Source organism: Taudactylus pleione, unplaced genomic scaffold (genome assembly GCF_031769625.1).
Source record: "Taudactylus pleione unplaced genomic scaffold, aTauple2 ptg000372l, whole genome shotgun sequence".
Classification (NCBI taxonomy): Eukaryota; Metazoa; Chordata; class Amphibia; order Anura; family Myobatrachidae; genus Taudactylus; species Taudactylus pleione.
Genome location: NW_028284773.1, coordinates 10011256 through 10025106, shown reverse-complemented (window position 1 = coordinate 10025106; position 13851 = coordinate 10011256).

The following is a 13851-nucleotide window of genomic DNA, read 5'->3' as shown; positions in this document are numbered from 1 at the left end:
TGAGCAAAACTGAAATATGTTTTCAGCTTTCCAATCCACACCAAAAGGAAGCCTGGCCCAACCTTGGGATTTGTAAGATTGGCCTAAGCAGCTTGCGCACCAAGTAGGAACCTGGAAAATGTAGAAATCTGAAATTGACACTACACCCAAAAAGGGAAATTACATTGTTACTGTTATGTGTTTCTGGTGTCTGTTTGACATACAAAGACAAAACACAATCTAACTTTTACAAAAGGGAAATCCTTGCAGGAACTTATGTCAGGCTAAACTATTTTGGTTTTGGTTTTTAAAAATGATCCACAACGTATATTTGTCTTTAAAACTTTATTGGGAAAATACAACAAAAAAAAAAAATCTAATGCCGAAGGAGGCCAGACAGTCGGTCGAGGGCCACCAGAAGGCCGATTACATGGTGGCGCATCTGCCCCACAACATCCGCCACCTCTTGGCGACGCCTCTGTTCCTCTGTGGGTGAGAAAAGTGTGTGGGTTAATACAACAATAGGGACTCCACAGAAAAACATTAATTAAAAAACAAATCACTCCTAAACCCAAAAACATAAATAAAAAGTGTGGGCTGGCAAAAATACAAGGCCTAGGTACAAATTCCCACAGGTATGATATGTGTATGCTTAAATCACCAGGAAGAGGTAAAGGCAAACCTTCACAATCAACAAAAGTCAAGCCACAAAAACACGAAGAAAGGCACGACACATGATTACATACAAACAGTTTGTGGTTTAAAAAAAAATAATAAAAAACATACCGGGAAAAAAATCGGGAGCTCCGGCAAAACCTCCATGATCCTCCTCGGAGGATCCGTCATTCCCCAAAGAATGGGGCGGAGTTATGCTGGACTCCGGGGAGGGGGTAATTGGAAGAGGGGTGGGTGGAGGAGAGGGGGAAGTGGGACGGAGGGGAAGGAGTCCCGACATTTCCGGGAGAGGGTCTGGGAAGGATGGGGAGGAGTGGGGAATAGGGGAAAGATTTGGGGTGGAGTGTTGGCTGGGGGTTGGGGAGAGTGGGCGGGAACGCCGACGTTGACGGCGGAGTCTTGGCTGTCCCCCTAAAATATGTCAAATAAATTGCGTTTAGTTTATGGACAAATCCGGCCAAACAAACAAACAAAAAAAAAAAAATAAAAAAAAAATAGCAGTAGAATTAAAAATTCATAAAAAGAGGGAAAACATGCAGACGCAGATATGAGTACAAATAATAAATAGAACAGACAGGAAAACATGCAGACGCAGATATGAGTACAAATAATAAATAGAACAAACATGAAAACATGCACACGCAGTTTGCCCCACAAACACAAACATTAAAACCACAATACATAACACTTACTTGCCAGGATCTGCATGCGAAAGCATGCCAGCAAGCGGGGCGTTCGCCGTTGCAGGTCGGACCACCTGCGCTCCAGCTGGCCGATGTTGCGGCGTGATCCAAAGGACCGCAGGCGGGACCGTACCTCCGCATACGCGGAGCGCTTCTGCCGGTTGGTCATGGGTTCTGGCTGGCTGGTGATCCGGCGATCCATGACCTCCGTAAGCACCAGCAGCTCACGCCTGGTGAATGCGGAGGCTCTCATGATGGCAATGGTGTTTTTCTTAAAAATCATTTTTGATAAAGTGTGTAAAAATTTTCTGATTGGCTAATGTATTTTGGAAATTAACAGGAGCAATTTTATTGGTTAGTGTATGAGTCATGTGTTCGACAGGGCCAGAAATCTCTGGAGAGTTAGGATAGGCTTGATGCAGTGACATGCGTAAGCAAATTTAAATAAAGAAATGAACCCAGGGAAATATGCGGGGATACACAGCAATAGTACAATTGTTTAATTGTGGTTCACATGTTTTTTAAACAATACAAGCGAATGTTTCATCCGTACGTATTCTGCGGGTAAACACAAACACAGACAAGAGTAAAGTTTCTTTCATTGTGTTGAAAAAAAACAAACAATTAAGCTAATTGATACATTGATTGGCATGATACGATTGATGGAGGTAGGCAGAATAAAGGAGCAGGTAATCGACATCTGACAAGGCCACTTCCTGTTTATACTTGTGCGTGCGTTCCTTTCAAGCCATTTCGGGGATGTACGCTCGCTATTTCGTACGCTCGTTAGTTAGAGGAGGGGTCGTCAGAGTTTTGGGAGGAATTTTAGATGCGAACGAAAATACGAGCGAGCCATTGAATTTAAATATTTTTGTACGTACGCCTAACGTACGTGCGCCCGCTTGCGAGTGGGTCTGAATGAGGGCCCAAGACCCCTTTTCCTTTGCTGAGAAAAGATGTTCATCAGAGTTACCTGCGGTCCAAGCTCTCTGAGGCTGAATGCCAGTAATGTAGGGTATTGTGGAAATGCTAAACATCTCATTAAAGTTTGTACTCTTCACAGGCCAAAAGATTTTCACAAATTTCAGTGTCTTGTCTCGAAGCCTACCCGTGAGCCTTCTGCAGTCCTAAGAGGGGCATCTGAACTTCTAGAATGGGCATTTGCTCTTACAAGTCCATGCGAGATTCAAGGTAATACAGAATTACAAGGTAATACAAAATTAGTCAATGGTTTGAATTCTGCCTTCTCAACTTTGTTTTTAAGTTCCTCAAATTCCAGTTTGCATTCCACCTGTTCCAGTTCCAATCAGGATTCTGTTTGCACCAGTACCACCCGGTATCATCCTCCTTTTGATTCCAATCAATTCAAATACCTCTGCACCCAATCTGGTACCATCCATTGGTTCAAAAACTCCTTCGGTCCCAGCCGATTCAAATACCTTTGGACCCAATCTGGTTCCATCCATTGGTCCAAAAACTCCTTCGGTCCCAGCCGATTCAAGTTCCTCTGGAAACAATCCAGTTCCATCTGTATGCCTGGTTCAGTCTCCTTCAGTTCCGGCCAATTCAAGTTCCTCTGGACCCAATCTGGTTCCATCCGTATGTCCGGTTCAGCCCCCTTCGGTTCCAACTGATTCAAGTTCCTCTGGTCTCCATCCGGTCTCATCCGTAGGTCCAAAGAAAAAATTTTAGTCTTCCAGTCTCAATGGAGGAAAGTCTGGTCTGCCAAACCCAGAAGGGGTGTCTGATTTGCTTACCCCAGGAGAGGTCTCAGACCTAAATTGTGTGATGTTAGCTGTTTTTATCTTTTTTTTAAAAAATACAGATCCAAAACCAACCAAAACACATGAGGGTGGAAAAAACAAAACAAAGTTAATCCAGATCCAAAAACAAAACACGGTTGTCTGCGTACATCTCTATTATAGAGCATTATAATGCAATTGTCATAGATTCTCAGCACTGTAAAGGAAATCTGAATTGTATCATTTTGAAAGAGAAAATATGACATGAAATTGCTCAAGCAGTGACGGCTAGTCCTCAGTTATTTACCCTATTGTGTGTCAAATGCAATAAAATGTTTTTGTGGCCCTTTAAAAATTATGTACATTTTCCTCACAATGGTACTTTGGTGGAAGTCTATCTCCTTTTGGTATGTGGTCAGGAAGCTGACTGTGAAATCCCAGCATGGGACTAATGATAGGCATCGAAATCCCGACGCCTAACATTATCCACCCGCCAAAATCCCGACGCCCGAAATACGGTAAGCCGGGCATCGGAAGCAGACAGCCGCAGGGAGGAGGGTTAGGTTTAGGGGCTCCTGGGGGGACTTAGGGTTATGCACCCCTCTCCAAGAGGGTTAGGCTAGGCTAGGGGAAGGGGGGGTTAGGTTTAGGCACCCCCCGGGGGGAAGTTAGGGCTACGCAGCCCCTGAGTTAGGTTTAGGGTACAGGGAGGGGAGGTAAGGATTAGGCACCCCTAAGGGAGGGTTAGGGGGGGAGAGGGTTAAGGATAGTTAAAACACTTACCCTGTCGGGATCCCAAGTCATCTGCCGGGCTTATGTCTGGTGGTATGTCATACCGATTCCCTCCATTTACATAGATTAACATGATTTCTTAGGGCAAATTGTTGGTGGGGCAGAAAAGAAGATGAGGGATGGATCTTTATATAATGTATGTAGGGGTGTGTTTGTTATCAATTTATGGTGTGAGATATTTATTGTTGTGGGGGTGATAATGGAGCCAATTTAATTTAATAAGGGAGTAATGTTAGTGCCTACTAAATGTGGAATTATGAGACTAGTTATTTAATTCTGAAGGGGTTTAGGGCTTATAGTTAAATGTGAATCTGAGTTTGGGAAAAAGGAGGACTACTCATAAAGTATCAATACTTTTTTAATGTAGAGCTGTTTTGTGGGGAAATAGGTTTACAAATTAAACAAGCATACAATTAATTTAGGGCCTGATTCAATACAGCTCGCTATTGCGATCGCAGCTGCGATTACGCATGCAGATCTGCTGCAAAAATATGGTAATGATTGCAATCACAAAGCCAGCATAGAGATGCCAACTACAGCTATCTCACTTCCGTAAGGCCTCGCAGACTTGCATATAAATCGGTACCATCAGACCCTCACGCACAATTACAGCCGGTCTGACCTTACTCAGAAATTGCAACTGTCATCACACGCAGTGAGTACACAAGCCGCATATGCCATCTCAGTGGCTAATTTATGCACACCCAGGAAACGATGTTCAAAAGGACAGGCACTGCTGCATATCTCCAACCACTCCCCCATCACCACCCCCACACATTGATGTCCTGTCCCTCGATCTGCAATGGCTTTGTATTTGCGTAAGTAATTGCAGTGCTATTCAATGCTATTTCACGCGCGCTGCACAATCGGACGATCTGCGTACGCTGTTGCAGTTGTGATACATAATGAATCAGGCCCTTAAGGTCAGAACAGGTTGGGGGGAAAGTATGTCTATTCATTAAGTGTTAATGTTATTAGTTTAATGTCTGGTTTAGTTATGGGTAGAGAGACTATTTTGTTAAGCATGGGTGCTATTCATTTATCATTGGTGCTGGTTTGAGATGAGTGTTCACACATTACTAAACTTTCCATATTTCATGTCCCTATCCCCTTATCCAAACATGATCCCAAATTTCCAGGATCAAGACAAGCAACAACAGTGCTTAAGACACCATAAGCAGCAGGTACAAGAGGTAGGAAAGAGCAGGACACTTTAATATCTGTCCTAAGTCTGATGGGACAGTCTAATGTTGGGTAACTTATACAGTAAGGTCCTGATTCACTGCCGACCGCAACTGTGATTATGCATGCAATAGGCCGAATGTTGCGTTCTGTTCATGCGTATGCATCACAGTGTGCGATCTGGCCTCTGCAGTCGGGACTGTGATCGCAGTGTCTACACAGACCCATCGCAGAGTGATTGACCGGAAGTGCCGTTTGTGGGTGGTGACGGAAGGGTGAATGGGGAAACACAGGCGTGCCAGTGCGTTTGAACGCCGTTGCATGGGCGTGCTTAAATTATCCACTGTGATGCCATACACAGCGTGCACTGAAGTTAGCAATTCCTGAGTAAGGTCAGAGCTTGTACAAGTGTGCATGAGGCTGTGATGGTACTCGATTGTACCAATGGTTTTGCAGTCTTGCTAAACATTACGGATGTGTGTAAGGTAAAATGGGGGTCCTTATGTTGTGCTGCGACAGTATAGCGATCGCAATGGCTTAGCATACTATCGCAGTGAGACTGCATGCGTAATTGCTATTGCATTCGCAGTTGTGATCGGTAGTGAATCAGGGCCTGATTCAGAGCCGGACGCTCTGACCAGAGCGCTCGCTCTGAATCAGGGCCCTCCTACCTCAACTTGGAGCGGCCTCTTGGACTCTCGCATAGCTGTGGGTTACCATCGGGTTTTGCGACGAGACCCTGCGGTAGGGTCTCGCTGCCGCAAGCCCTGGAGTGATTTTGGCTCTATCAGAGCCAAAATCACTCCCACTGACATCACTACTGATGTCAGTGGGGCCGGACCCAGACGGTAGGCGTTCCCATGGGAACGCCTCCGTCTGGAAGCCACGGCCCCAGCACACCCACCAAAGGGAGCGTGCTGTCAGTCACCATCGACAGCACGCCCCCTTTGGTGCGAGACCCCGAGCGACGGCTACCCCGTCGCTCGCCGGGTCTCACGTATGCGCACGACGAAGCTCCCTCCATCGTGCTCATGCGCATTAGGGCACCATCGACCCGCTTGCGAGCATCCTGCGCTCACGAGCGGGTCTGAATTAGGCCCTCAGGCCATAAGTACCTTGTCTACATTGCAAGAATGAACCCCCTCGTACTGAGTGTAGATTGTGTGAAAATCTGTTGATATGTTCAATTAGTGTAGAGCAGTGGTTCTTAAACTCTGTCCTGGGACCCTACACAGGCCATGTTTTCCAGGTCACCCAGCAGGTGCACAGGTGTAGTCATTGCTCACTGACATATTTTATCCACAGGTGGAGCTAATTATTTCACTTGCGATTCTGTGAGGAGACCTGGAAAATATGTACTGCTTGGGGTTCTGAGGACTGAGTTTGAGAACCTGTGGTGTAGAGCAACAAGCACCAGCTTATCCTTAAGCAGGTATGAAGGTTTACTCAGGATAACAGCGGTTGTCATTGGTTGTCAGTAGTAACAGCGATACACGGTTAATGGAGATAATGTAGGGGTTAATAGCAGTGCTATACACACAGGGCCTGATTCACTTTGGATCGCTATTGCGATCGCAGCTGCGTTTACACACACAGGTCTGCTGCGAAAATATGCTTATGACTGCAATTGCAAAGCTATTATAGAGACACCCACAGCCAGCATAGAGACGCCCACTACTGCTTTCACACATCCATAATACCTTGCAGTCCTGCATATACATCGGGAACATAACATTGGTCCCTCATGCACAATTACAACAGGTCTGACCTTACTCAGAAATTGCTAACTTTGTCGCGGGGAGTGAGCACTCAAGCTGCGTATGCAGTCACAGTGGCTAATTTATGCCTGCCCAAGTAACGGCATTCAAACGGACAAGCACGCCTGCGTTTCTCGGGCCACTCCCCTGTCACCACCCTCAAACACTGACCTGATGTCACTCACTCTGCGACAGCTTTGTATATGCGTAGGTGAGCGCAGAGCAATCACAATGGCCTCTGCATTCCCAGGGAATGGTGACACTCCCCTGTTTTTGGGAATGCAGGCTGGCGCTACCCCCTCCCCACCCCCACAAAAATCCAAAATGTATGTAAACCATCAGATTTACGTACATATCTGAATCAAGCCCAAAGTCCTTAAAGTCACAAAAGTTGGGACAATCATGGTGTGTCTGAAAATAAAAGATGACACCATAGTTGGTACAGCTACATTGCTGATAAATGTGACTAACATGCACACACACAAACAACCACAAAAAAATAGAATGATTGATTGAATTAATTTTGGGGGGGCACTTGGGAGAGAGAGCACTCGAACGAGGCAGCAGCCTCGATAAACAACACAAGCAGCACCCCTGCACAGCTACATTGTTGATAAATGTGGCTAATGCGCGCACACACACAAAAAAAATACATTAATTGATTGAATAAATTTTTGGGGGGCACTTGGGAGGGAGAGCACCCAAACGAGGCAGCAACCTCTTGATAAATGACACAGGCAGCACCCCTGCACAGTTACATTGCTGATAAATGTGACTAACACGCACACACACACACACACACACACAAAAAAACAGATTGATTGAATACATTTTTGGGGGGCACTTGGGAGGGAGGGCAACTGTATGAGGCAGCTGCCTCTTGATAAACAACACAAGCTGCACCCCTGCACAGCTACATTGCTGATAAATGTGGCTAACACGCAAACACACACACACACAAAAAACATTGATTGATTGAATTCATTTTTGGGGGGCACTTGGGAGTGAGAGCACCCGAACGAGGCAGTAGCCTCTTGATAAGCAACACAAGCAGCACCTCTGCACAGCTACATTGCTGATAAAGGTGGCTAATGCGCAAGCACACACACAAAAAAAAAAACATTGCTTGAATTAATTTTTGGGGGGCACTTGGGAGGGAGAGCACCCGAACGAGGCAGCAGCCTCTTGATAAATGACACAAGCAGCAGCCCTGCGCAGCTACGTTGCTGATAAAGGTGGCTAACGTGCAAAGACACACACACACAAAAAAAACAGATTGAATTAAGTTTTGGGGGGCACTTGGGAGGGAGAGCACCCGAACAAGGCAGCAGCCTCTTGATAAACAACACAGGCAGCACCCCTGCACAGCTACATTGCTGATAAAGGTGGCTAACACGCACACACACACAAAAAAAAAACAGATTGATTGAATTAATTTTTGGGGGGCACTTGGGAGGGAGAGTGCCCAAATGAGGCAGGAGCCTCTTGATAAATGACACAGGCAGCATCCCTGCACAGCTACATTGCTGATAAACGTGGCTAACAGGCACATACACACAAAAAAACAGATTGAATAAATTTATTTTTGGTGGGCACTTGGGAGGGAGAGCACCCGAAAGAGGCAGCAGCCTCTTGATAAACAACACAAGTAGCACCCCTGCGCAACTACATTGCTGAGAAATGTGCCTAACACGCAAACACACACACACAAAAAACATTGATTGATTGAATTCATTTTTGAGGGCTCTTGGGAGGGAGAGCACCCAAAACAAGGCAGCAGCCTCTTGATAAATGACACAGGCAGCACCCCTGCACAGTTACATTGCTGATAAATGTGACTAACACGCACACACACACACACACAAAAAAACAGATTGATTGAATACATTTTTGGGGGGCACTTGGGAGGGAGGGCAACCGTATGAGGCAGCTGCCTCTTGATAAACAACACAAGCTGCACCCCTGCACAGCTACATTGCTGATAAATGTGGCTAACACGCAAACACACACACACAAAAAAAAACAGATTGATTGAATTACATTTTGTTGGGCAATTTTGAGGGAAAGCACCCGAATGAGGCAGCAGCCTCTTAAAAAGCAACACAGGCAGCAGCCCTGCGCAGCCACATTGCTGATAAATGTGGTTAACGTGCACACACAAAAAAAACCACATTGATTGAATAAAACATTTTTGGGCACTTGGGAGGGTGAGCACCCGAACGAGGCAGCAGCCTCTTGATAAATGACATAGGCAGCACCCCTGCACAGCTACATTGCTGATAAATGTTGCTAGCATGCCCATACAAAAAAAAACATTGATTGACTGAATACATTTTGGGGGGGCACTTGTGAGGGAGAGCACCTGAATGAGGCAGTAGCCTCTTTATAAATGACACAAGCAGCACCCCTGTGCAGCTACATTGCTGATAAATGTGGCTAGCATGCCCATACAAAAAAAAACATTGATTGACTGAATACATTTTGGGGGGGCACTTGTGAGGGAGAGCACCTGAATGAGGCAGCAGCCTCTTTATAAATGACACAAGCAGCACCCCTGTGCAGCTACATTGCTGATAAATGTGGCTAACCCGCGTGCGCACAAACACACACAAAACAGATTGATTTAATTAATTAATTTTGGGGGGGCACTTGGGAGAGAGAGCACCCAAACAAGGCAGCAGCCTCTTGATAAATAACACAGGCAGCACCCCTGCGCAGCTGCTTTGCTGATAAATTGTGGCTAACACGCACACACACAAAAAAACTGATTGATTGATTTAATGAATTTTTGGGGGGCACTTGGGAGGGAGAGCACCTGAACGAGGCAGCAGCCTCTTGATAAACAACACAGGTAACACCCCTGCAAAGCTATGTTGCTGATAAATGTGGCTAACGTAAACACACAGGAAAAAATACTTAATTTTTTTCACACTGGAGGAGGAAGCACCCCTAAATGAGGCAGCAGCCCCTTGATAAATGACACAGGCAGCACCCCTGCGCACCTACATTGCTGATAAGTGTGGCTAATGCGCACACACACAGAAAAAAATATTATTTTTTTTTCACACTGGGGTGAAGAGCACCCCTGATGAACAGAGCACCCCCTGGACAACACAGCAGCACAGCCAGCCAGACCCTATGGACAGCAGCCAGCCAGCCACTATGGACAGGACAACAGCCAGCTAGCCAGCCCCTATATGGACAACATCCAGCCCCACCCCCTATGGACATTAAGCAGCCAGCCCCTAAGTGACAACAGTAGCCAGCCCCAGTATGCACAGCAACAGCACAGCACAGCGATCACATTCACAGCCCCCTGCCTCTTCACTCTCCACAGACAGAATGAAAATGGCGGCGATTGCGGGACCTTTTATACAATCGAAGCACATCTTTTATACAAGCAGGATGATGATGTTTTGCCTTGTTTTGAGATCCGTCAGGCGGGAAAACCTGAGTCAACTCGGATTTGCCTCGTATCTCCTAAATTTGGGTGGGTTCAGATCTCTGAAATCTGAACCCGCTCATCTCTAATTCAGAGATGAACCGTATTGCTCAGCTGCACACAAGTGGCTGTGCAATATCATCCATCTAAAATGCTAATGCTGCAGGAGGCATCTGAAGAGAAGAGACGCCTCCTGTCAGCATCTGCGATCTCAACACTGTGACCGAGGTCACAGCCTGGGATGCCATTGCTTATGCAGGCTGGCCAGCTCCTGGCTGCTTGCAAGGCCAGGAAGTCTGCATCTATGGATGCAGACACTGACCTCAGCACTCCCAGAAAACAGGGGTGACACATCCCCATTTCCGGGAATGCAGTCCTTTCCCACCACCGCACACCCCTAAATGCTTCTGCCTGTCAATCTGGCATAGGCTTAGGGGAACTGTGTGTGAGATCGCAGAATGCATCCTGTGCAAGCGCAGACTCACAAACATCAGATATGTGCGCTAACCATCAGGTTAGCATACATCTCTGAATCAGGCCCAGAGACTGATCACTGTCTATACCACAAATCAATAGAGCAGAGACTGTTCATCATTGTTGAGTATGTGGAAGACTCTGTTAGGTTTAAGTTTCTTGCAAAAAGTAACTGCCATAGCTGATCAACAGGGATATATTGATGCGGTACTCAGCAAGTATGCAATGTCATATGCAAAGCCAATAAATACTCCCATTGACAAAGGCACACAATTAACAAACGTTATGTCACCAACAAGCAAGGAAGAAATAGAGGATATGAAAAAGATTCCTATCATAGCTCTGTTGAGTGCTTAATGTATGCCAGTATTTGAATTTGACCTGACACTACACATGCTGTAAGCCAAATGAGTCAGTTTGCCATTAATCCTGAGAAACAACACTGGGCTGCAGTTAAAAATCATCCTGAAATATCTAAAGGGTTAAATTCCTAGAAATTAGAGTTTCAAAACATGGAAATTCTAAACTGAAATCCTTCTAGGATGCCGACTGGGGAGCAGGATGATGATTGCTCCTACATAGAATATCTGTTTGTACTGGCAGGTGCAGTGTTCAGCTGGGCAAGCAGGAAGCAACCCACTGTTGCCCTAGCCACCACTGAGGTTGAGTATATGGCAGTTACTGAGTCAGCCACAAACACCTTATACCTAAAGGAGACTTTGGGATCTATTTACTAAGCAGTGTTAGAAGGCAGAGTGAAATGAGATAAAGTACCAGCCAATCAGCTCCTAACTGCCATCTCACAGGCAGTGTTTGAAAAATGACAATTGGGAGCTGATTGGCTGGTACCTTATCTCATTTCACTTTGTCTCTTAGCACTGCTTAGTAAATAGACCCCTTTATGTTAATTGGGTTTTCTGGAGCAGGAAAAAGCTTCAACACTGAGTGTACAATAGGAGTGCAATAGACTTGTCCTACAGCGCAAAGCACCATGGACAGTCTAAGCACATAGCTATCAGTCATCACTTCATCCAAGAATTAGTGAAAAGGTAGTCTGTCAGCATCACTTTACTATACATACACACAAATGTTGAAAATTTATATATGCAGGTTGGATGATGTAGCAGAGTTACTATACATACACACAAGTGGATGCCCTGAGACAATGAACAGTCCAGTTGCTATACCAGTGGACTTGCGTGTCCCACTGTGGTGCTCTAACACAGTAAACAAGATGAAGTCGCACATGCACAGTAATAGCCTTGGCAGCCATCTTTGTACAGGGAATGAAGCCTCCCTGGAGAAATAATATGGAGTGTGCACAGTGGCGCTCTCCATCTTCAGCACCCTCTTCGCTACAAGCTACTCAATGTTACACAAACTTTCAATTAAAGCTTTTCCGTATCATCCTGAATAGAAAACAGGGTTAAAAACATAAGAAAACATCAACATATCATGTAATTTCAATCCAGTCTTTTTGGTAGACACATCAGCAAGGGTCCCCTTACTGGCAGCATGAACCATCACAATACAGTCTCTGTATTCACTCATACCAATCGGATCTTGAGTTTGGCATATGGATGTCCTAAGGCTCACTAAATGCAATATTTGCAAATTCCTCATCGTATCTCTTAGGTGGTTTGCCAATATTTGATCTTGCAGAAGACCTTTTCTGTGGATGAATGTCTATGCTGGTAGCCTCTGGTACATAAATCTCCAGCTGCTGGCATATCCAGTGACACATACTTGTTCTATGTATCCAATTCCAGATTTTCTGTAACTTGTGCTGTTACTTTGAATATGACATCTCTTGATTTGACAAGCTATCTGGTACTTGGATTCCATAATCTGGAGTCTTTACTTTCCTGGCAATAGCCAAGCACTTCACTGAATCCAGCTTGCACCTTCTTTCTTTTGGTACGTGTATGTACAGTAGGATGTACTTCCAGAAGTCCTGAGATGCTTTACACTTGGTTTCCTTTTTGATCACACTTTAATAGGTGTTTTATACTTTAGGGCAACTGTTGGCCCACACACATCTCTATGTACTAACTCAAGTGGTGCTGTAGCTCTGCTTGTTCATTTGGGAAATGGATGTCTACTTTGTTTTCCTACTATACAGCTCTCATATTTGGGCTTCTCTGTGTCAGTCACTGACAGTCTTGTGACCATCCTGTTCTGTAGCTTTTAGACACTGTTTGAGGTGACCAAATGTTCTGTGCCAGAGTTCTAGTGACTGTGGGGGAGATGTACTAACCCTTGGAGATAGATAAAGTACCAACCAATCAGCTCCTGTCAGTTTACATGCTGTGTTTGAAAAAAGACAGGTGCTGAGCGGATACTTTATCACTCCCCACTCTATCACTCTCCAAGGCTTAGTACAGCTCCCCCCGTGACTCAGTTGACATCATTGTGTAACAGTGCTATGTATCAAAGACATACACTTGCTGACACAGAGTACCTGTAATTGTAACGTTCCTTTTTCTGCTGTTACGCATGCTGACCGTATGTCTTTTTCTGACTCTTTCTCAAGTACACATGTTACTCTAAACTTAAGCAGTCTCACTGCAATAGTATGCTAATCCATTACGATTGCAATGCCTTCGCAGCACAACATAAAGACGCCCACTTTACCTTACACACATCCGTAATCCTTAGCAAGACTGCAAAACCATCGGTAACACTGAGTACAATCAGAGCCTCACATACACTTGCACAAGGTCATACCTTACTAAGGAATTGCTGACTTATGAGTGCTCAGGCTGCGTAAGGCATCGCAGTGGCTAATTTATGCACGCCCATGCAACGGCACTGGCCTGCCTACGTTTTGCCTCCCACCCCTCCCACCCACAAACGGCACTTCGGGATGCAAACCCATCGCAGTGGCTGGTTCACGCACGTCCACTGCGATGCATACGAATGCACAGTACGCAACAATCGGCCGATTGCGTGCGTATTAGCAGTTGTGAACCTTGCTGAATCAGTCCCACAGATAGAAAACTTGAATAATTAATTGCATACTTAATAGAGATATTGAAAACTTGAGATCTTCCAATATTTTGAAAACTGACAATCTCTAAAATATTGCTAATCTATTGGTTCCTTAGACATGGAAACACCAGTTT